At 53.1% G+C, this 23,410-nt stretch overlaps 2 long non-coding RNA genes across 2 annotated transcripts in view; both read left to right on the forward strand.

Annotated features, from left to right (window-relative positions):
• Positions 1-23,410, forward strand: part of LOC149450939 (uncharacterized) — a 127,672-nt gene that overhangs the window by 38,265 nt on the left and 65,997 nt on the right. The gene's annotated exons all lie outside the window — the stretch shown is intronic.
• The window catches only part of LOC149450940 (uncharacterized), a 43,668-nt gene that overhangs the window by 14,371 nt on the left and 5,887 nt on the right, over positions 1-23,410 (forward strand). The window contains exon 2 of the long non-coding RNA XR_016315179.1: positions 11,264-11,384. This is a non-coding gene — a long non-coding RNA (uncharacterized LOC149450940). The remainder of the gene's footprint in view (positions 1-11,263; positions 11,385-23,410) is intronic.

Genomic DNA, 23,410 nt, shown 5'->3' on the forward strand with positions numbered 1-23,410 from the left:
TGAAATGTGTAGACAATATGATTCCACATTAATGGTAGAATCTAATATGACGTTAATGCTTGCGTATGCTAGCAGCTTCTTGCGCTCCAAGGCCCCGTTCACACTGTAGCAGAAACTAGTGTTTCTGTAAATGCGTTAAAACGTGCGATGTGTGTCCTTGGAGCGGAGGGAGGACCAATCAAATGAATGTTGCTGCTAAAAAGGCAAAACGCAATGCAGTTGCTCGAGTGTGGACGGGGCAAAGTGTCGGGAATGATTTGGAGTCTCATTAGAAAGAAGCTGCTTTATATAAGCAATGAAACCTCTTAAACATGATGGAACAAATCCATTTTAATGTGACTTGAGGGTTCTTTCATGCGGTCTGTTTCCAATCTGCTCAGCAGGGAACTCATGAAGTTCCCTGCTGAGCAAGAGGAGGCATGAGCTCAGAAGTGTTTGGACACGAGTTTGAACCTGTTTGAGCTATCCTGATGGTAAACCATTGAAGTGGACAGCCAATCATGTGGCGGGGACATTTTCTACTCCACAGCCGTGCGTATACGTGCCCCTTGCATACGTGTAGCTGCAGGGTGGGGGGGGGGGATGCCTTTGCTGTCTATGATTGGCTTTCCACTTTAACAGCTTTGCGGTGGGATAGCTCAGGTGGGTTCGGACTCTTGATAGCTCATTTCTAATTCGGAGCAGAATGGGACACCTGACACATGGGCAGCTGGATGAAAAAGGACTTGAATCCGTGTAAATCAGACTTCCCCAGAAACATAAGGTTTTTGGACATAAATACTCGGAGGCAAGCAGATGTAAGTCTATAGATTTACACTGAGCTACTGATCAGATCCACCATAAAAATGGACAGGTGATTGAAAAAACATGTAAGAAAAGAATCTGCTATCAGGCAATCCTTGTGTGCATCTGGTTTTGAACACTGGTGAACTGTATCCTAAACGTTCATCCTGAGCTTTTGGCTTGACTTTTTGAAGAGGGACTTTTCAGAACTGAATAACTTTCTGTCCTGAAGAAAAGACATAGAGAAATGTGACCTGCAATGGTTGGCATCCCATTCAAAAGAATGCTAGTTACATGGCTCCTGGATTTCTTTTGGCCTTGGTGTATTTGGTGCTGATGCTGACCCTAGTATTGTAAAACTCATATAAAGTCAGTGCTTCTTCACAGCAAATGTAACCAGCTTGTGTGAGATGTGAACATAAACACAATAAATGTGATTTGTTCAATCCACAATTGTATGCAAAAAAAGTGAAAGTCCACTCAAAATAGGTCAAACTGGATCATAAAGACTGTGACCAGGTCTCCCAAGGGTGTGCGCTCACCTTACAAATAAGCCCTCATTACAGGGGCCAATAAAGCCTTACCAGTAAATGACAAGCCCCATGGTCTCTGGTGTCAGCTACAGGTGGATATGCTCATGGACACACTTTTTTTCTAAGGCTGAGTTTTGATACTGTGTATACAGTTTTGATCAACAACAGAGAATGCAAATGTGTCGAGTCCAAGCCAGCGAACTGATAAAACATTGCTGTACGTACTGACTTGGAATGCTTTAAAATGTTGTTTGTTTGTTTTTGTTTTTTGGGTTTTTTTTGCAAATAAAGCAATGCATGTCTTTTTAAATTAGATTTATTATTTGTTATAGATGTAGTCTGATTGTCAGGATGTCGCATCAATAATAATAATTATTACAAAGAATTAAACTTGGACTAGGATTTTTTAGGCATCAAAAACACCTCTAACAATTGACAATTTGAAACATACTGCTTTGGCCAATTAATTCTTTGTGTCCAGTAACTGGCCCAATCTTTACTGTCAGACAAAACCACCTCACTTGTTACAAGAGAACAGTCTAATGTTACATGATTATACATATGAATACCAACATGTTTTTTCACCTTCAAAATCTCCTTTGGGGAAGAGCAGGTTGATCTGAAATAAGAATGCATATAATCGTTTCCTTCGATATATCTATAAAATAATCACAATTTTCTTTGAAATGCATTATATCAGATTTAACCTCCACTTCTTTTGTCAAGTTTTGACTTCAAAATCTTCAAATGTCCAAATTTGACTATTTTGCAACATATGTATGTGGGGTAGTTTTTGATTTGACAGTAAAGATTAGGCCTATTATGGCCACAAAGAATTATCAGTCAAAACTGTCTCTATGGACTTTCTTAGCCATTTTTCAATAAAATAGTTTTGTTTTGTTTTTTTGTTCTTTATTAGAGGTAAATCTCAGAAACAATAGAAGCTTTCCTTAAGGTTTTCTCTTTCTAAATATATCAATTGTCTGGCTGTCTTGCTGATATACTGTAACACTAAAGCTGACTATAGAGGGTTCAGTAGGGACCGTGAAAGATTCGATCCATCTTTGGACGACCTGGTTGTACTGAAGTCGATCCATCAAACTACTTTAGTACAACCAGCCTGTCGGATTTCTCTCATGAGAGCACTGCTGGTAGCTGTAGCCACCCACAGTGATTTGTGTTCTATCGGTAGGGAAGGCTCCCAACACTCCCTGATGGGACCATACTGCTGTGGGAGGGATTCTCCCATCAACATTGACTGTGCTGATGTGGGAATCTAGCAATTTTCTTTCCTTTCATCCATGGTGGAGGAATAGAAAATTGTATAATCTATGGCTTGTGTAAGAGTAACTAAACCAGGACAAGAATGCATAGAGATTTGTAACTTAGACCTTAATAAATCTGCCTATTCAGGGGTACGTGACATGGAACACACTTAAACCAGGGGTTAGGAATAATAGCCAGACAGCAGCATTTTGTGTTGGCAATGAGAACCTCTACATCATGACATGTTTAAATTGTGTGGTGTTTAACCCAAAATTAAGATTTCATTCTACTTTGGATAAGTAGGCATTATGCTATTGTAAATTTTCTTTTCCGTGTCTAGACGGAAGGCATGATCTCTCTAAGCAACATGGGAAACCAGGAATACACTGATCAAGATGGAAACCCTTTTCTGCTCCTGCAGCATTGGTGGATGGTGGGTACCTAATCTAAAACGCTCTGAATGATAGTCTATTACTTGCAAAAGGTATTGCCAGGGTTATGAGTAGAGATGAGCGAATTATTCAAAAATTCGATTCGGCTGATTCGGCGAATTCGCGGAATAAATTTGATTCGAGTCGAATATATTCGCTGCGAATTTAACTTATAATAAGGGTGTTTCTAGGCTTCAGAGAGCCTTTATATTAGTGCAGAACACTGTACCTTTAATTTAAATGCCCTTGGAGTCTGCTGGGGAAGAGAAATAATACTGTCAGTCAGTATGACATGCAGATGAGTGCCGTTGATCTTAGAATCACCGCACACTTCACTCATTTGGGCAGTCACGGGGCCAAAACCAGAGTGTGGAGCCACAGTGTGGCGGTGGAGGCAGCAGCAATGGGAGGCCATACAGCACCCTATGACAAAATGGAACCCACCAGCAGTGTGAGGAGACCTGAAAGTGGCACATGGCAGAGTGTGGCGATGGAGACAGCAGCAATGGGAGGCCGTACAGGGACCCATGACACACTCTGGACCTGGCAGCAGCATGAGGAGGCGGTACAGGGGCCCATGACAGATTACGGGCCTGGCAGCAGCATGAGGAGTCGGTACGGGGGCCCATGGCAGATTACGGGCCTGGCAGCAGCAATGGGAGGCCATACAGCACCCTATGACAAAATGGAACCCACCAGCAGTGTGAGGAGACCTGAAAGTGGCACATGGCAGAGTGTGGCGATGGAGACAGCAGCAATGGGAGGCCGTACGGGGACCCATGACACACTCTGGACCTGGCAGCAGCATGAGGAGGCGGTACAGGGGCCCATGACAGATTACGGGCCTGGCAGCAGCATGAGGAATCGGTACGGGGGCCCATGGCAGATTACGGGCCTGGCAGCAGCAATGGGAGGCCATACAGCACCCTATGACAAAATGGAACCCACCAGCAGTGTGAGGAGACCTGAAAGTGGCACATGGCAGAGTGTGGCGATGGAGACAGCAGCAATGGGAGGCCGTACAGGGACCCATGACACACTCTGGACCTGGCAGCAGCATGAGGAGGCGGTACAGGGGCCCATGACAGATTACGGGCCTGGCAGCAGCAATGGGAGGCCCGTAATCTGCCAGCACCCTATGACAAAATGGAACCCACCAGCAGTGTGAGGAGACCTGAAAGTGGCACATGGCAGAGTGTGGCGATGGAGACAGCAGCAATGGGAGGCCGTACAGGGACCCATGACACACTCTGGACCTGGCAGCAGCATGAGGAGGCGGTACAGGGGCCCATGACAGATTACGGGCCTGGCAGCAGCATGAGGAGTCAGTACGGGGGCCCATGGCAGATTACGGGCCTGGCAGATGACGACGAGGCTGCCAAGTGCGATCAGCCTCATCATCATCAATTAGGGTCTCCGCCTCACTACTAGCCCCCTCGGCTGCGTGTGAGTCAGGAGACAGACCTGTCTCTAGACCGGCTACCGAGCCACTCTCCTCGCCAGTACTTCTTCGCCTGGCTGCTGAAGAGGCGGATGTCTCCCCCCGTTCCTGACCGCCCTCTGTTAGCTCTTCCTCACTGTACAGTGGGGCTGAGCCCACAGCATGCGATACTTCGCTTGGTGAGGGAACACCAAAGGACAGGGGCAGGTAGAGGACACGTGATTTCAGTGGGCTTGCTCCCGGGCCATGCCAACTAACGGTTGTGTCTGACGTACCCACCGACCGTTGGCTGTAGGTGTCAGAGGTGACCTGGGAAGAGGAAGACGACCGAGCCAACCAATCGATGATGGCAGGGTTGTCGGTGGAGACACGACCGCTGGATGACACCGGGAGCACTGGCCTCTGGCTGCGACTAGTGCTGCCTCGACCCCTTCCTCTGCTGCCACGTCTGCTCGCTCCTGAAACATTGCCTCCTCTGCCACTCCTCTGCGTGTTGTCTGACATACTCTTTAATTCAACGATTCTGTGTCCCTGAGTAACGATTCTGTGTCTGTCCCTGAGTAACGATTCTGTGTCTGTCCCTGAGTAACGATTCTGTGTCTGTCCCTGAGTAACGATTCTGTGTCTGTCCCTGAGTAACGATTCTGTGTCTGTCCCTGAGTAACGATTCTGTGTCCCTGAGTAACGATTCTGTGTCCCTGAGTAACGATTCTGTGTCCCTGAGTAATGATTCTGTGTCCCTTAGTAACAATTCTGTGTCCCTCAGTAACAATTCTGTGTCTGTCCCTGAGTAACAATTCTGTGTCCCTCAGTAACGATTCTGTGTCCCTCAGTAACAATTCTGTGTCTGTCCCTGAGTAACAATTCTGTGGCCCTAAAGTCTCTCTGGCCCTAACTCTGTCCCTAATACAGACAGGTCTGTCTCTCTTGAATGACCGGAGGCTAATGGAGAATTGTAAGATGGCCGCAATTTATAGCTCCACCATTACACAGTGCTGGCTGGCTGCTGATTGGCTAATGCGATCACATGTCATGAATGAATGCATTATGGGTCAGCGCGCCTTGTCTGCGCGCCTTCCCAAAGATCCCCGCTCCGTCGCCACACATGTCGCCGCCATTTTTGGGAAAATTCGATTCGTGCATCCGAAGTTGGCTAATTTTCGGATTCGGCGCGAATCGAATATTTCCCGATATTCTAAACGAATTCCACTTCGCCATGTTCGATTCGCTCATCTCTAGTTAAGAGCTTTTATTCTAACTCATGGCATGGGTTAGCCACACACTTTTGTGGACCCAAAAATGAATTTACTTGAAATAAGTAAAGTCTATAGCTTGCTGAATTTCACCAGAGTTATGAAATGTTATCATAACTCTTTAACTCCTGGGATTGGAGAGTCTTTCTGGTTCAGTCTGAAGTCTCTAGCTGAGAAGGAGCTCCTGGGTTGTAGGTTGAGTCTTTCGTGAGCTTTGGTGGATCAGAGCAACGCAATACTGCTTCATCAGGTGCTCCGTTTGTCTCTTCAGCCCACAACTTGTGCTTATCCTGCAGGTTACCGGTTTCAAGGAGTTCTCTTTCAGAAGAATACAGGGATGGAAGGCTAAGCAAGGATTTCACTCTGATCCCTCTTGGGAAAGTCTACGGAGAGTGCCCCCACTCTCTGGAAGTAAAGGGTCTACTGTTGTAAGACATTCTTAACGTTCTGTTGTGAGCTATGGTTGGGCATCTGGACCAACTGCAAAGCTGCTATGTAGCAGTGGGCTTGGAGACTGAGTCAATCTCAGACTTTTCTGGATTGGGGAAGGTGTGCCCACTTCTCTGAGAAGGCCGGGGCTGGATATGATTCAGTCTCCTTTCCCACTGCCTCACTGCAGCCTCACAGTTGGTCTAAACGCTCAGTTATGGCTTATGATGGAAATGGGAGGATTGTCGTAGAACTGTTCATCCTTTCTTCCTGGGAATACAGAGAGTTGATTTCGGAATGGTTCTGAGTTTTTCTTGATTAGAGTATGAGGGCACCATACTAGAGTCAACAAACACTTCGGTCAAGCCAAAATCAACAATCTCTATTCCTGGGTCAGACTTTTGGTACTACGTCAGAATCCTTATCCCCTAGGGGAAAAGGTGAGGCATGTGCCGCTCCCACTTCAAAAAAAAAAAGTTCACACTTCCCTGAACAATTCCATTACTCCTAAAAGCCCAATGTAGCACTGTCTGTCTCCAATGCTAGTTATTCACTTTTGCTGCTTATTTTATGTTCCAGCATTCAGACGCAATGCACATAGCCATCCCTTGGTACTCATTTGCTGGAGTAACGTTTAGATAGGACCTGTTCTACTACACTGCCCCCACCTGTCACCCTGCCCCACACATGTTCCACTTCCCCCCATCTGTCCCCACTGCCCCTCACCTGTCCCTCTGTGCTCCCCCTGTCTCACTGCCCCTCCTGTCCCTCTGCGTTCCTCTTGTCCCACTGCCCCTATCCTGTCCCATGCCCCCTGTCATGCTGCCCCCCACCTGTCCCTCTGCACTCCTCCTGCCCCACTGCCTCAACCCTGTCCCATGCCCCTCCTCACACTGCCCCCCACCTGTCCCTTTGCACTCCTCCTGTCCTGCTGCCACTATCCTGTCCCATGCCCCCCATCATGCTGCCCCCCCCCACCTGTCCCTCTGCACTCCTCCTGTCCCTCTGCGTTCCTCTTGTCCCACGTCATGCTGCCCCCCTCCTATCCCACTTCCCCCTTCCTGTCCTGCAGCCCCCCATCACGCTGCCTCCCTCCTGTCCTGTGACACCCCCCCATGTAACACTGCCCTCCATCATGCTCCTGTCTTGAAGAGATGGATCTTAAACAGCAAAGGGAAGGACACATTTAGATGGGGGTGCCAAATTTTAATATTGCCTAGGGCAGCACAAAACCAAATTACACCACTGTCTATAATGCCAGTAATTCCCCTTCACTGCTCATTTATGCCCACCTTGGAGCATTGTAGAAGGCAATTGCAAATGATTTCCCATTATTGCAGGCTCTTTGTTGTCTCAACAGAGCAGCATTCATGTGCCATGCTCATAATTTGAGTGGTTTAGTCTTCTAAAGTAATGTTGTATAAGCTTGGAAAGTATTTTAAGGTTATAAAATATCAGATTTGTCTATTAAAGTTTAGTTGATTTTATAATTTGCTTTAAAATTTGATAAATTGTTGGGGCTTAATGCCCCTTGTCATCCTCTTGTGTGTTTTTTTGTTTTTTTAGTGGAACCTCTATCTTCTTTCAAATGAGTGGATGAGCAGCATGGCCGGGTTCTGGCAAGACACTGCGATTTGATTTAAAACGTGGGAAATAGGCAAGTATCTAAATGAAACCTTTTTATTATTGAGATTTCCAGGGATAATGGGATATAATTGATTGGTTAATTACCTTTTAATATGTATTTTGACATTTCTGCCTATAAGCTTAACCCCTTCACGCCGGATCATCCCAGCGTGAAGAGGAGTTCCTGCGCCGGGAGGTGGACGGGGCGTGGCTTAGTGTCATGAGGCCGCCGTGACATCACGGTTGGTCACATGATCGGGAAAGGTCCCGATCAAAAGAGCGGACCGGGACCTTTCCGTGAGTACCTCACATGTGCGCTGGGAGCGCGCAGGGCACGCACTCTCAGCACATACATTTTTTGTTACATGAACGCAAATGTTCGGCCACTCGGCGTCTAGGTCCGGAGGCCGCACAGTTGCGTGCGGCCGGCGTGAAGGGGTTAAGAAGATGGGCTCTTTTGGTTTAAAGTGTTAAGGCTTAAGAGTTTTTATCTTCATGCATCAAGGTAAAAATTCCTTTTCTGTGCAGGATTCCCCCCAATCCAGTGACGCTAACTGGAGTCTGTTATCCTGGGACTCCCTCTACTCATTGGCTGAGACAGCAGCAGGAGACTTTGGCTCCCCCTGCAGTCAATCACAGCCAGTGTGCAAATGAAAAGAGAGGGTGGGGCAGAGTCCTTCTCCATGTGTGAATGGACACATGGAGAAATGCCTGGGGAGTACACATGCTCGGGTGCCTCTATAGCAAGCTTCTTTGCTGTGGGGGCACGCAACAGGAGGGAGGGACTAAGCGTTGGCAGGGGACCCAAGAAGAGGAGGATCTGGGCTGCTCTGTGCAAAATACACACACAGCAGGTAAGTATGACATGTTTGTTATTTTAAGAAAAAATTATGCCTTAGAATAACTTTAAAGTGTGTGTGTTGTGTTGTTGTTTTTTTTTCTCCAAATCAGAATTGTTTTTATTAAATAAACCTCTTTAAAGCTTTCTTAAGTCCAATAATGGACACTCTGGCTGGAGTGTGCATTGTCTAGAACAGTCTTTCAACCAGAATGCTTTGGCCTTTTTGTTTCTCAAGCCTTAGGTTTTCATTTTGTAGTATTACAGCCTTGGACACCTTGGGGGCCAGCTGCTTGCATTCTAACAACCAATGATGTAATTGGCTGAGAAGGAGGACATCGCACTGCATCCTCATTTGTCGCTCTCCTTCAGCTCTAGGGTCATGTTTTCTGAGTGATGGAGAGAAAACTGAGAGAAACACTGGAATACTAGTCAGTACCAGTGTGCAAAGGTATATTGCTTTGTAAGAATAAATCACCTCCACTGTTGGGTGTCCTATGTGTATGGATGTTGCTGCATTATGAAAAACTATTCATTTCATTCTTTACATTTGGAATAGGGAGCCTCAAGATGTGCAGAATTTTTTAAAGGGTGTCTTGATTCAAAGGTTAAAAAACACTGGTCTAGAAGCATTAAGCCAATATTCCCACCATACGCTTTGCTTTGTTTTCATGTTGCATCAAATAAATTCTGGTATGACTCTAATGGCAGGAATACATGGCAAGAAAAACGACCGATCGGTCATCTGACGACCGATCGGCATTCATTCGTTGGTCTAAATCGTGGCCCACATTAATCGATCGATGAAAAAATCCTTTGAGCAATATGTAGTGTTGATGTCTTCTGTACAAGTGGAGGTGATGTAGTGTGCATGCGACCTTCTAGCCACGCCCTGCGCCCAGAATGAGCATTATCCTTTGTGACTTGCATTAGAACATATTAATAGATACAAAGTGGAAGCATCTTCGTATGCCTGTTGTTTCTTCATGAACATCCGGGTCATCTTCTGTTTCCACTCATGCTTGATAGCGTTTGATACATTTTTTTCAGACGACCGCCATACCACCGCATAGAAAATCGGTCATTCGCATGCGAAACGACAACATTTTTCAGTTGTTCAACCAGATTTTTTCGTTCACAATATTGTTATCGGTTATAACATCCTGCTCATCGATGAAAAGCAAATGGGTCGATCATTTAATCAACAATTTTTTCGGCCTATTTTCTTACCTTGTATTCCTGCCATTAGGGCTTTGTACAGCTTCGGAGAGTTTGACTTTTATAGGGAAGTCTGTTCATGGAATTAGCATTCGGTCTGACAGTTGAAGAATGGTTGGTTGCTTCCATCAGTCTTCCAATGTTTCTATTGCTTCCGTGACATTCTCTACATGAAATTGAAATCAAATTTATTTATTTATTTATTTATTTATTTTGGAACTTGGAAATGTGATACTCCTTCAGGTTTCACCTGAGTATATAAAACAATGTCTACCTTTTTTTTTAGATATTTCTAAGAAAAATGTCGTGGTTGATTCTAAGAATTACTGGGCAGTCTCAAGCCCTGTACACATTTGCCCAAATATCAGCCAGTATTGGTCAACGCAATAGAAACCAGCTGACATTTTGGCCCGTGTACACCTGCCTGTCGGACAGACCCCCCTGTCAGAGTTTGGACCTGTTTGAGCTGTCCTGATGGTAAACTATTGGAATGGACAGCCAATCATTTGGCGGGGACATTTTCCACTCCACAGCCATACTGTACGTATACATGCCCCTTGCATACGTGTAGCTGCAGGGTGGGGGGGGATGCCTTTGCTGTCTATGATTGGCTTTCCACTTTAACAGCTTTCTGGTGGGATAGCTCAGGTTGGTTCGGACTCTTGATAGCTCATCCCTAATTCGTAGCAGAATGGGACGGGTGACACTTTGTCAAATCTGTGCTTGTCCAATGTATTTGCGCTTTTTGACAGCTGACCTTTTCAGACCCCATGTTCGGTCTATGGGCAGCTGGATGAAAATGGACTTGCATCAGTTTAAATCAGGCTTCCCCAGAAACATAAGGTTTTTGTCCTGAAATATGGAAAAGGATGCAGTTCGTTTTTTTTTTTTGTTTGTTTTTTTTTTTCTGCATAAATATTCGGAGGCAAGCAGAAGTAAGTCTATAGATTTACACTGAACTACCGATCAGATAATCTGTAACCCTAAAGCTGACCATAGATGAATCAAGTCTCATCAGGTTCATTAGTGACCGTGCGAGATTCGATCCATCTTTGATGGATAGACTTCAGTACAACCAGACCGTCCAAACTACTTTAGTACCCGCACTGATCATCTGTGTTCTATCGGCAGGGAAAGCTCCCAACACTCCCTGATGGCAGAAGACCATACTACTGTGGGAGGGATTCTCCCATCAACATTGATTGTGTTGATGTGGGAATGGAGTGATTTTCTTTCATTTCATCCGTGATGGAGGAATAGAAAATTGTATAATCTATGGCTTGTGTAAGAGTAACTAAAACAGGACAAGTATGCATAGAGACTTATGACTTAGACCTTACATCATGACATGTTTACATTGTGTGCTATTTAACCCAAAATAAAGATTTCATTATACTTGGGATAAGTAGACATTATGCTATTGTAAATTTTCTTTCTGTGTCCAGACAGAAGCAATGGTCTTTCCAAGCAACATGGTAAGCGATGATCTCTCCAAGCAACATGGGAAGCCATGAATACGCCAATCAAGAAGGAAACCCTTTTCTGCTCCTGCAGCTTTAGTGGATGGTAGGTACCTAATTATAAAACTCTCAGAATAATAGTCTATTACTTGCACAAAGGTATCGCCAGAGTTATGAGCTTTTATGCTAACTCATGGCATGGGTTAGCCACAAACTTTTGTGGACCCAAAAATGAATTTACTTGAATGCATTCCTAACCTAAGTTATGAATGATAGTCTAAAGCTTGCTAAATATCAACAGATGGAGTTATGAGCTTTTAACATAAATCATTACTTGAGTGACCAAGCCCCAGTGGGCAGGGTAAAACACATCAGAGGGCGTGGCCAGAACAGAGGCTGAGGCCATTCCTCAATGCTGGACTACTGGAGTCTGTGGAGCAGCGTCCATCCCTTTAACTTTTATTGACTGACACTGGAATCGCTCAGACTCATGCTCCCCTCTTCTCACTTGCTGTCAGAAGAAACCCTTTCCATCCGCCCATAGCTTGAAGCTTGGAGTTCTTTCAGCAGAATACAGGGATGAAAGGCTAAGCAAGGATTTCACTCTGATCCCTCTTGGGAAAGTCTACGGAGAGTGCCCCCACTCTCTGGAAGTAAAGGGTCTACTGTTGTAAGACATTCTTAACTTTCTGTTGTGAGCTATGGTTAGGCATCTGGACCAACTGCAAAGCTGCTATGTAGCAGTGGGCTTGGAGACTGAGTCTATCTCAGACTTTGCTGGATTGGGGAAGGAGTGCCCACTTCTCTGAGAAGGCCGGGGCTGGATATGATTCAGTCTCCTTTCCCACTGCCTCACTGCAGCCTCACAGTTGGTCTAAACGCTCAATTATGGCTTATGATGGAAATGGGAGGATTGTCGTAGAACTGTTCATCCTTTCTTCCTGGGAATACAGAGAGTTGATTTCGGAATGGTTCTGAGTTTTTCTTGATTAGGGTATGAGGGCACCATACTAGAGTCAACAAACACTTCGGTCAAGCCAAAATCAACAATCTCTATTCCTGGGTCAGACTTTAGGTACTACGTCAGAATCCTTATCCCCTAGGGGAAAAGGTGAGGCATGTGCCGCTCCCACTTAAAAAATAAGTCACCCCCCCATGTGTTCATCGCAGAATTTTTGTGGTCCCAACAGAGCACTGTTCATACGCAATGCCCATAGTGATTCACTCATTGACGTGAGTGGGGTTTTCTATAAAATGCAAATGATGACATGTTGCACAAACAAGCCCACTGTAGCATTGTTTGTCTACAATGCCATTAATCCCCCTTCACTGCTCATTTATACCCACCTTGGGGCAGTGTAGAATGCATTGCAAATGATTTCCCATTGGTTGCAGGCTCTTTGTGGTCCCAACAGAGCAGCATTCAGATGCAATGCACATAGCCATCCCTTGCTGCTCATTTGCTGGAGCAGCATTTAGATAGGACCTCCCCAGCCCACTGTAGCATTGTTTATTTGTATACAATGCTGGTAATTCCCCATTGGCTGCTCATTTTATGCCCACCTTGGAGCAGTGTAGAATGCGATTGCAAATGATTTCCCATGGATTGCAGGCTCTTTGTGGTCCCAACAGAGCAGCGTTCATATGCATCGCACATAGCTATTGTCTCCTTAACTGGAGCTATGATCTGAAATGCTGATGATTTGCTGTGAATTGAAGTCCACTTTAGCATTGTCTGTATACAATGCCAGTAATTCCCCTCCACTGCTCATTTATGCCCACCCTGGAGCAGTGAAAAATGCATTGCCAATGATTTCCCTTTGCGCATATGCTCTTTGTGATCCCAACAGAGCACTGTTCATACGCAATGCCCATAGTGATTCACTCATTGACGTGAGTGGGGTTTTCTATCAAATGCAAATGATGAAATGTTGCGCAATCAAGCCCACTGTAGCATTGTTTGTCTACAATGCCATTAATCCCCCTTCACTGCTCATTTATACCCACCTTGGGGCAGTGTAGAATGTATTGCAAATGATTTCCCGTTGGTTGCAGGCTCTTTGTGGTCCCAACAGAGCAGCATTCAGATGCAATGCACATAGCCATCCCTTGCTGCTCATTTGCTGGAGCAGCATTTAGATAGGACCTCCCAAGCCCACTGTAGCATTGTTTATTTGTATACAATGCTGGTAATTCCCCATTGGCTGCTCATTTTATGCCCACCTTGGAGCAGTGTAGAATGCGATTGCAAATGATTTCCCATTGATTGCAGGCTCTTTGTGGTCCCAACAGAGCAGCGTTCATATGCATCGCACATAGCTATTGTCTCCTTGACTGGAGCTATGATCTGAAATGCTGATGATGTGTTGTGAATTGAAGTCCACTTTAGCATTGTCTGTATACAATGCCAGTAATTCCCCTCCACTGCTCATTTATGCCCACCCTGGAACAGTGAAAAATGCATTGCAAATGATTTCCCTTTGCGCATATGCTCTTTGTGATCCCAGAGCACTGTTCATACGCAATGCCCATAGTGATTCACTCATTGACGTGAGTGGGGTTTTCCATCAAATGCAAATGATGAAATGTTGCGCAATCAAGCCCACTGTAGCATTGTTTGTCTACAATGCCATTAATTCCCCTTCACTGCTCAATTTATACCCACCTTGGGGCAGTGTAGAATGCATTGCAAATGATTTCCCGTTGGTTGCAGGCTCTTTGTGGTCCCAACAGAGCAGCATTCAGATGCAATGCACATAGCCATCCCTTGCTGCTCATTTGCTGGAGCAGCATTTAGATAGGACCTCCCCAGCCCACTGTAGCATTGTTTATTTGTATATAATGCTGGTAATTCCCCATTGGCTGCTCATTTTATGCCCACCTTGGAGCAGTGTAGAATGCGATTGCAAATGATTTCCCATTGATTGCAGGCTCTTTGTGGTCCCAACAGAGCAGCGTTCATATGCATCGCACATAGCTATTGTCTCCTTAACTGGAGCTATGATCTGAAATGCTGATGATTTGCTGTGAATTGAAGTCCACTTTAGCATTGTCTGTATACAATGCCAGTAATTCCCCTCCACTGCTCATTTATGCCCACCCTGGAGCAGTGAAAAATGCATTGCAAATGATTTCCCTTTGCGCATATGCTCTTTGTGATCCCAACAGAGCACTGTTCATACGCAATGCCCATAGTGATTCACTCATTGACGTGAGTGGGGTTTTCTATCAAATTCAAATGATGAAATGTTGCGCAATCAAGTCCACTGTAGCATTGTTTGTCTACAATGCCATTAATCCCCCTTCACTGCTCATTTATACCCACCTTGGAGCAGTGTAGAATGCATTGCAAATGATTTCCCGTTGGTTGCAGGCCTGTTGTGGTCCCAACAGAGCAGCATTCAGATGCAATGCACATAGCCATCCCTTGCTGCTCATTTGCTGGAGAAACGTTTAGATAGGACCTCTTATACTTCCCTCCCCCACACCTGTTCTACTTCCCCCTATTGTCCCACACACACCCCCCCCCATCTGTCCCCACTGCCCCTCACCTGTCCCATGCCCCCCGTCACACTGCTCTCACCTGTCCCTCTGTGCTCCTCCTGTCTCACTGCCTCAGTCCTGTCCAATACCCCATCACGCTATCCCCCACCTGTCCCTCTGCGCTCCTTCTGTACCGCTGCCCATATTCTGTCCCATGCCCCCGTCATGCTGCCCACCTATCCATCTACGCTCCTGTCCCACTGCCCCTCACCTGTCCCTCTGCGCTCTTCCTTTCCCGCTGCCTTGATCCTGTCCCATGCCCCCTGTCATGCTTCCTCCCACCTGTCCCCATCTGCTCCTCCTGTCCCTTTTGCGCTTCTCCTTTCCCATGCCCCTTGTCGTGCTGCCCCTCACCTGTCCCTCTGCGCTCCTCACCTATCCCGCTGCCCATATTCTGTCCCATGCCCCCCACCTATCCTTCTGCGCTCCTCCTGTCCCTCTGCCCATCACCTGTCCCTCTACACTCCTCCTGTCCTTCCACTATCCTGTCCCATGCCGCCCATCATGCTGCCCCTCACCTGTCCCTCTGCGCTCCTCCTGCCCCACTGCCCCTCACCTGTCCCTCTGCACTCCTCCTGTCCCTCTGCCTTGATCTATTTCCTCTGCCCCCCTCCTGTCCCTCTGCCCCCCTCCTGTCCCCCACCTGTCCCTCTGCGCTCCTCCTGTCCCGCTGCCCCCCACCTGTCCCTCTGCGCTCCTCCTGTTCCATGCCCCGTCATGCTGCCCCCCACCTGTTCCTTTGCGCTCTTCCTGTCCCGCTGCCCCCCACCTGTCCCGCTGCCCCCCACCTTTCCCGCTGCCCCCGACCTGTCCCATTGCCCCTCACTTGTCCCATGCCCCCTGTCATGCTGCCCCCCACCTGTCCCTATGCGCTCCTCCTGTTCCGTGCCCCGTCATGCTGCCCCTCACCTGTCCCATGCCCCCTGTCATGCTGCCCCCCACCTGTCCCTATGCGCTCCTCCTGTTCCGCGCCCCGTCATGCTGCCCCACACCTGTCCCTATGCGCTCCTCCTGTTCCGTGCCCCGTCATGCTGCCCCCCACCTGTTCCTTTGCGCTCCCCCTGTCCCGTTGCCCCTCACCTTTCCCTATGTGCTTCTCCTGTCCCATGCCCCCTTTCATGCTGCCCCTCACCTGTCCCTCTGCGCTCCTCCTGTCTTGCTGCCCCTCACCTGTCCCATGCCCCCTGTCATGCTGCCCCCCTTCTGTTCCTTTGCGCTCCTCCTGTCCCATGCCCCCTTTCATGCTGCCCCTCACCTATTCCTCTGCGCTCCTCCTTTCCTCCTGTCCTGCTGCCCCTCACCTGTCCCTCTGCGCTCCTCCTGTCCTCCTGTCCCGCTGCCCCCCACCTGTCCCTCTGCGCTCCTCCTGTCCCGCTGCCCCCCACCTGTCCCTCTGCGCTCCTCCTGTCCCGCTGCCCCCCACCTGTCCCTCTGCGCTCCTCCTGTCCCGCTGCCCCCCACCTGTCCCTCTGCGCTCCTCCTGTCCCGCTGCCCCCCACCTGTCATGCTGCCCCCCACCTGTCCCATGCCTCCTGTCATGCTGCCCCCCACCTGTCCCTTTGCGCTCCTCCTGTCCCTCTATGCTCCCCCTGTCCCTCTACGCTCCCCCTGTCCCGCTGCCCCCCACCTGTCCCTCTGCGCTCCTCCTGTCACGCTGCCCCCCACCTGTCCCATGCCCCCTGTCATGCTGCCCCCCACCTGTCCCTTTGCGCTCCTCTGTCCCTCTACGCTCCCCCTGTCCCGTTGCCCCTCACCTGTCCCTCTGCGCTCCTCCTATCTTGCTGTCCCATGACCCCTGTAATGCTGCCCCCCACCTGTCCATATGCGCTCCTCCTGTCTCATGCCCCCTGTCATGCTGCCCCCCACCTGTCCATATGCGCTCCTCCTGTCTGATGCCCCCTGTCATGCTGCCCCCCACCTGTCCCTATGCGCTCCTCCTGTCCCATGCCCCCTTTCATGCTGCCCCTCACCTGTCCCTCTGCGCTCCTCCTGTCCCGCTGCCCCTCACCTTTCCCTCTGCGCTCCTCCTGTCCATTTGCCCCTCACCTGTCCCATGCCCCCTGTCATGCTGCCCCTCACCTGTCACATGCCCCCTGTCATGCTGCCCCCCACCTGTCCCTCTGCGCCCCTCACCTGTCCCTCTGCGCCCCTCACCTGTCCCTCAGCGCCCCTCACCTGTCCCTCTGCGCCCCTCACCTGTCCCTCTGCGCCCCCCACCTGTCGCTCTGCGCCCCCCACCTGTCGCTCTGCGCCCCCCACCTGTCGCTCTGCGCCCCCCACCTGTCGCTCTGCGCCCCCCACCTGTCGCTCTGCGATCCTCCTGTCCCGCTGACCCTCACCTGTCCCATGCCCCCTGTCATGCTGCCCCCCACCTGTCCCTCTGTGCTCCTCCTGTCATGCTGCCCCCCACCTGTCCTTATGCGCTCCTCCTGTCCCATGCCACGTCATGCTGCCCCTCACCTGTCCCTCTGCGCTCCTCCTGTCCCTCTGCGCTCCTCCTGTCCCGTTGCCCCTCACCTGTCCCTCTGCGCTCCTCCTATCTTGCTGCCCCTCAGCTGTCCCAGGCCCCCTGTCATGCTGCCCCCCACCTGTCCCTATGCGCTCCTCCTCTCCCTATGTGCTCTTCCTGTCCCATGGCCCCTGTCATGCTGCCCCGCACCTGTCCCTCTGCGCTCCTCCTGTCCCACTGCCCCTCACCTGTCCCATGCCCCCTGTCATGCTGCCCCTCACCTGCCCCTCTGTGCTCCGCCTGTCTTGCTGCCCCTCACCTGTCCCATGCCCCGTCTTGCTGCCCCCCACCTGTCCCTATGTGCTCTTCCTGTCCCATGCCCCGTCATGCTGCCCCTCACCTTTCCCTCTGTGCTCCTCCGTTCCATCTGCCCCTCACCTGTCCCATGCCCCCTGTCATGCTGCCCCTCACCTTTCACATGCCCCCTGTCATCCTGCCCCCCACCTGTCCCTTTGCGCTCCTCCTGTCCCTTTGCGCTCCTCCTGCCCCGTTGCCCCTCACCTGTCCCTCTGCGCTCCTCCTGTCCCACTGTCCCCCACCTGTCCCTCTGCGCTCCTCCTGTCTCGCTGCCCCCCCTGTCCCGCTGCCCCTCACCTGTCTAATGCCCCCTGTCATGCTGCGCTCCTCCTGTCCCTATGCGCTTCTCCTGTCCCATGCCCCCTGTCCCGCTGCCCCTCACCTGTCCCTCTACGCTCCTCCTGTCCCTCTGGCCTTCACCTGTCCCTTTGCGCTCCTCACCTGTCCCTCTGCGCTCCTCCTGTCCCGCTGCCCCCCCCACCTGTCCCTCTGCGCTCCTCCTGTCCCGCTGCCCCCCCACCTGTCCCTCTGCGCTCCTCCTGTCACGCTGCCCCCCACCTGTCCCATGCCCCCTGTCATGCTGCCCCCCACCTGTCCCTTTGCGCTCCTCTGTCCCTCTACGCTCCCCCTGTCCCGTTGCCCCTCACCTGTCCCTCTGCGCTCCTCCTATCTTGCTGTCCCATGACCCCTGTAATGCTGCCCCCCACCTGTCCATATGCGCTCCTCCTGTCTCATGCCCCCTGTCATGCTGCCCCCCACCTGTCCATATGCGCTCCTCCTGTCTGATGCCCCCTGTCATGCTGCCCCCCACCTGTCCCTATGCGCTCCTCCTGTCCCATGCCCCCTTTCATGCTGCCCCTCACCTGTCCCTCTGCGCTCCTCCTGTCCCGCTGCCCCTCACCTTTCCCTCTGCGCTCCTCCTGTCCATTTGCCCCTCACCTGTCCCATGCCCCCTGTCATGCTGCCCCTCACCTGTCACATGCCCCCTGTCATGCTGCCCCCCACCTGTCCCTATGCGCTCCTCCTGTCCCATGCCCCCTTTCATGCTGCCCCTCACCTGTCCCTCTGCGCTCCTCCTGTCCCGCTGCCCCTCACCTTTCCCTCTGCGCTCCTCCTGTCCATTTGCCCCTCACCTGTCCCATGCCCCCTGTCATGCTGCCCCTCACCTGTCCCATGCCCCCTGTCATGCTGCCCCTCACCTGTCACATGCCCCCTGTCATGCTGCCCCCCACCTGTCCCTCTGCGCCCCTCACCTGTCCCTCTGCGCCCCTCACCTGTCCCTCAGCGCCCCTCACCTGTCCCTCTGCGCCCCCCACCTGTCCCTCTGCGCCCCCCACCTGTCGCTCTGCGCCCCCCACCTGTCGCTCTGCGCCCCCCACCTGTCGCTCTGCGCCCCCCACCTGTCGCTCTGCGATCCTCCTGTCCCGCTGACCCTCACCTGTCCCATGCCCCCTGTCATGCTGCCCCCCACCTGTCCCTCTGTGCTCCTCCTGTCATGCTGCCCCCCACCTGTCCTTATGCGCTCCTCCTGTCCCATGCCACGTCATGCTGCCCCTCACCTGTCCCTCTGCGCTCCTCCTGTCCCTCTGCGCTCCTCCTGTCCCGTTGCCCCTCACCTGTCCCTCTGCGCTCCTCCTATCTTGCTGCCCCTCAGCTGTCCCAGGCCCCCTGTCATGCTGCCCCCCACCTGTCCCTATGCGCTCCTCCTCTCCCTATGTGCTCTTCCTGTCCCATGGCCCCTGTCATGCTGCCCCGCACCTGTCCCTCTGCGCTCCTCCTGTCCCACTGCCCCTCACCTGTCCCATGCCCCCTGTCATGCTGCCCCTCACCTGCCCCTCTGTGCTCCGCCTGTCTTGCTGCCCCTCACCTGTCCCATGCCCCGTCTTGCTGCCCCCCACCTGTCCCTATGTGCTCTTCCTGTCCCATGCCCCGTCATGCTGCCCCTCACCTTTCCCTCTGTGCTCCTCCGTTCCATCTGCCCCTCACCTGTCCCATGCCCCCTGTCATGCTGCCCCTCACCTTTCACATGCCCCCTGTCATCCTGCCCCCCACCTGTCCCTTTGCGCTCCTCCTGTCCCTTTGCGCTCCTCCTGTCCCTTTGCGCTCCTCCTGCCCCGTTGCCCCTCACCTGTCCCTCTGCGCTCCTCCTGTCCCACTGTCCCCCACCTGTCCCTCTGCGCTCCTCCTGTCTCGCTGCCCCCCCTGTCCCGCTGCCCCTCACCTGTCTAATGCCCCCTGTCATGCTGCGCTCCTCCTGTCCCTATGCGCTTCTCCTGTCCCATGCCCCCTGTCCCGCTGCCCCTCACCTGTCCCTCTACGCTCCTCCTGTCCCTCTGGCCTTCACCTGTCCCTTTGCGCTCCTCACCTGTCCCTCTGCGCTCCTCCTGTCCCGCTGCCCCCCCCACCTGTCCCTCTGCGCTCCTCCTGTCCCGCTGCCCCCCCACCTGTCCCTCTGCGCTCCTCCTGTCCCGCTGCCCCCCCACCTGTCCCTCTGCGCTCCTCCTGTCCCGCTGCCCCCCCCACCTGTCCCTCTGCCCCCCACCTGTCCCATGCCCCCTGTCTTGCTGCCTCCCACCCTTCCCTATGCGCTCCTCCTGTCCCTCTGCCCCTCACCTGTCCCATGCCCCCTGTCATGCTGCCCCCCACCTGTCCCTATGCGCTTCTCCTGTCCCTTTGCGCTCTTTTTGTCCCTTTGCGCTCTTTTTGTCCCTTTGCGCTCCTCCTGTCCCTCTGCGCTCCCCCGTCCCGTTGCCCCTCACCTGTCCCTCTGCCCTCCTCCTGTCTTGCTGCCCCTCAGCTGTCCCATGACCCGTCATGCTGCCCCCCACCTGTCCCTATGCGCTCCTCCTGTCGCATGCCCCCTGTCATGCTGCCCCTCACCTGTCCCTCTGTGCTCCTCCTGTCTTGCTGCCCCTCACCTGTCCCATGACCCGTCATGCTGCCCCCCACCTGTCCCTATGCGCTCCTCCTGTCGCATGCCCCCTGTCATGCTGCCCCTCACCTGTCCCTCTGTGCTCCTCCTGTCTTGCTGCCCCTCACCTGTCCCATGCCCCCTGTCCCGTTGCCCCTCACCTGTCCCTATGCGCTCCTCCTGTCCCTATGCGCTCCTCCTGTCCCATGCCCCCTGTCATGCTGCCCCCCACCTGTCCCTATGCGCTCCTCCTGTCCTGCTGCCCCTCACCTGTCCCATGCCCCGCCTTGCTGCCCCCCACCTGTCCCTATGCGCTCCTCCTGTCCCATGCCCGGTCATGCTGCCCCTCACCTTTCCCTCTGTGCTCCTCCTGTCTTGCTGCCCCTCAGCTGTCCCATGACCCGTCATGCTGCCCCCCACCTGTCCCTATGCGCTCCTCCTGTCGCATGCCCCCTGTCATGCTGCCCCTCACCTGTCCCTCTGTGCTCCTCCTGTCTTGCTGCCCCTCACCTGTCCCATGACCCGTCATGCTGCCCCCCACCTGTCCCTATGCGCTCCTCCTGTCGCATGCCCCCTGTCATGCTGCCCCTCACCTGTCCCTCTGTGCTCCTCCTGTCTTGCTGCCCCTCACCTGTCCCATGCCCCCTGTCCCGTTGCCCCTCACCTGTCCCTATGCGCTCCTCCTGTCCCATGCCCCCTGTCATGCTGCCCCCCACCTGTCCCTATGCGCTCCTCCTGTCCTGCTGCCCCTCACCTGTCCCATGCCCCGCCTTGCTGCCCCCCACCTGTCCCTATGCGCTCCTCCTGTCCCATGCCCGGTCATGCTGCCCCTCACCTTTCCCTCTGTGCTCCTCCTGTCCATCTGCCCCTCACCTGTCCCATGCCCCCTGTCATGCTGCCCCTCACCTGTCACATGCCACCTGTCATGTTTCCCCCCACCTGTCCCTTTGCGCTCCTTTGTCCCATGCCCCCTGTCATGCTGCCCCTCACCTGTCCCTCTGCTTTCCTCCTGTCCCATCCCCCATGTCATGCTGCCCCTCACCTGTCCCCTTGCCCCTCACCTGTCCCTCTGCGCTCCTCCTGTCCCATGCCACCCGGTCATGCTGCCCCTCACCTGTCCCTCTGCGCTCCTCCTGTCCCACTGCCCCTCACCTGTCCCATGCCCCCTGTCATGCTGCCCCCCACCTGTCCCTATGCGCTCCTCCTGTCCCATGCCACCCGGTCATGCTGCCCCTCACCTGTCCCTCTGCGCTCCTCCTGTCCCACTGCCCCTCACCTGTCCCATGCCCCCTGTCATGCTGCCCCCCACCTGTCCCTATGCGCTCCCCCTGTCCCGTTGCCCCTCACCTGTCCCTCTGCGCTCCTCCTATCTTGCTGCCCCTCAGCTGTCCCATGACCCCTGTCATGCTGCCCCCCACCTGTCCCTATGCGCTCCTCCTGTCCCATGCCCCCTGTCATGCTGCCCATCACCTGTCCCTCTGCGCTCCTCCTGTCCCACTGCCCCTCACCTGTCCCATGCCCCCTGTCATGCTGCCCCCCACCTGTCCCTTTGCGCTCCTCCTGTCCCATGCCCCCTGTCATGCTGCCCCTCACCCTTCCCTCTGCGCTCCTCCTGTCCCACTGCCCCTCACCTGTCCCATGCCCCCTGTCATGCTGTCCCCCACCTGTCCCTATGCGCTCTTCCTGTCCCATGGCCCGTCATGCTGCCCCTCACCTGTCCCTCTGCGCTCCTCCTGTCCCACTGCCCCTCACCTGTCCCATGCCCCCTGTCATGCTGCCCCCCACCTGTCCCTATGCGCTCCTCCTTTCCCATGCCCCCTGTCATGCTGCCCCTCACCTGTCCTCTGTGCTCCTCTTGTCTTGCTGCCCCTCACCTGTCCCATGCCCCGTCTTGCTGCCCCCTACCTGTCCCTATGCGCTCCTCCTGTCCCATGCCCTGTCATGCTGCCCCTCACCTTTCCCTCTGCGCTCCTCCTGTCCAACTGCCCCCCCACCTGTCCCTCTGCACTCCTCCTGTCCCGCTGCCCCCCCACCTGTCCCTCTGCGCTCCTCCTGTCCCGCTGCCCCCCCACCTGTCCCTCTGCGCTCCTCCTATCTTGCTGTCCCTCAGCTGTCCCAGGCCCCCTGTCATGCTGCTCCCCACCTGTCCCTATGCGCTCCTCCTCTCCCTATGTGCTCTTTCTGTCCCATGGCCCCTGTCATGCTGCCCCGCACCTGTCCCTCTGCGCTCCTCCTGTCCCACTGCCCCTCACCTGTCCCATGCCCCCTGTCATGCTGCCCCTCACCTGTCCCTCTGTGCTCCTCCTGTCTTGCTGCCCCTCACCTGTCCCATGCCCCGTCTTGCTGCCCCCCACCTCTCCCTATGTGCTCTTCCTGTCCCATGCCCCGTCATGCTGCCCCTCACCTTTCCCTCTGTGCTCCTCCGTTCCATCTGCCCCTCACCTGTCCCATGCCCCCTGTCATGCTGCCCCTCACCTTTCACATGTCCCCTGTCATGCTGCCCACCACCTGTCCCTTTGCGCTCCTCCTGTCCCTTTGCGCTCCTCCTGTCCCTTTGCGCTCCTCCTGCCCCGTTGCCCCTCACCTGTCCTTTTGCACTCCTCCTGTCCCTCTGCGCCCCTCACCTGTCCCTCTGCGCTCCTCCTGTCCCGCTGTCCCCCACCTGTCCCTCTGCGCTCCTCCTGTCCCGCTGCCCCCCCTGTCCCGCTGCCCCTCACCTGTCTAATGCCCCCTGTCATGCTGCGCTCCTCCTGTCCCTATGCGCTTCTCCTGTCCCATGCCCCCTGTCCCGCTGCCCCCCCACCTGTCCCTCTGCCCCCCACCTGTCCCGCTGCCCCCCCACCTGTCCCTCTGCGCTCCTCCTGTCCCGCTG

This window comes from Staurois parvus, unplaced genomic scaffold (assembly GCF_062004578.1).
Source record: "Staurois parvus isolate SC_StPar_1 unplaced genomic scaffold, SC_StPar_1.0 ptg000558l, whole genome shotgun sequence".
In the NCBI taxonomy this organism is placed as follows: domain Eukaryota; kingdom Metazoa; phylum Chordata; class Amphibia; order Anura; family Ranidae; genus Staurois; species Staurois parvus.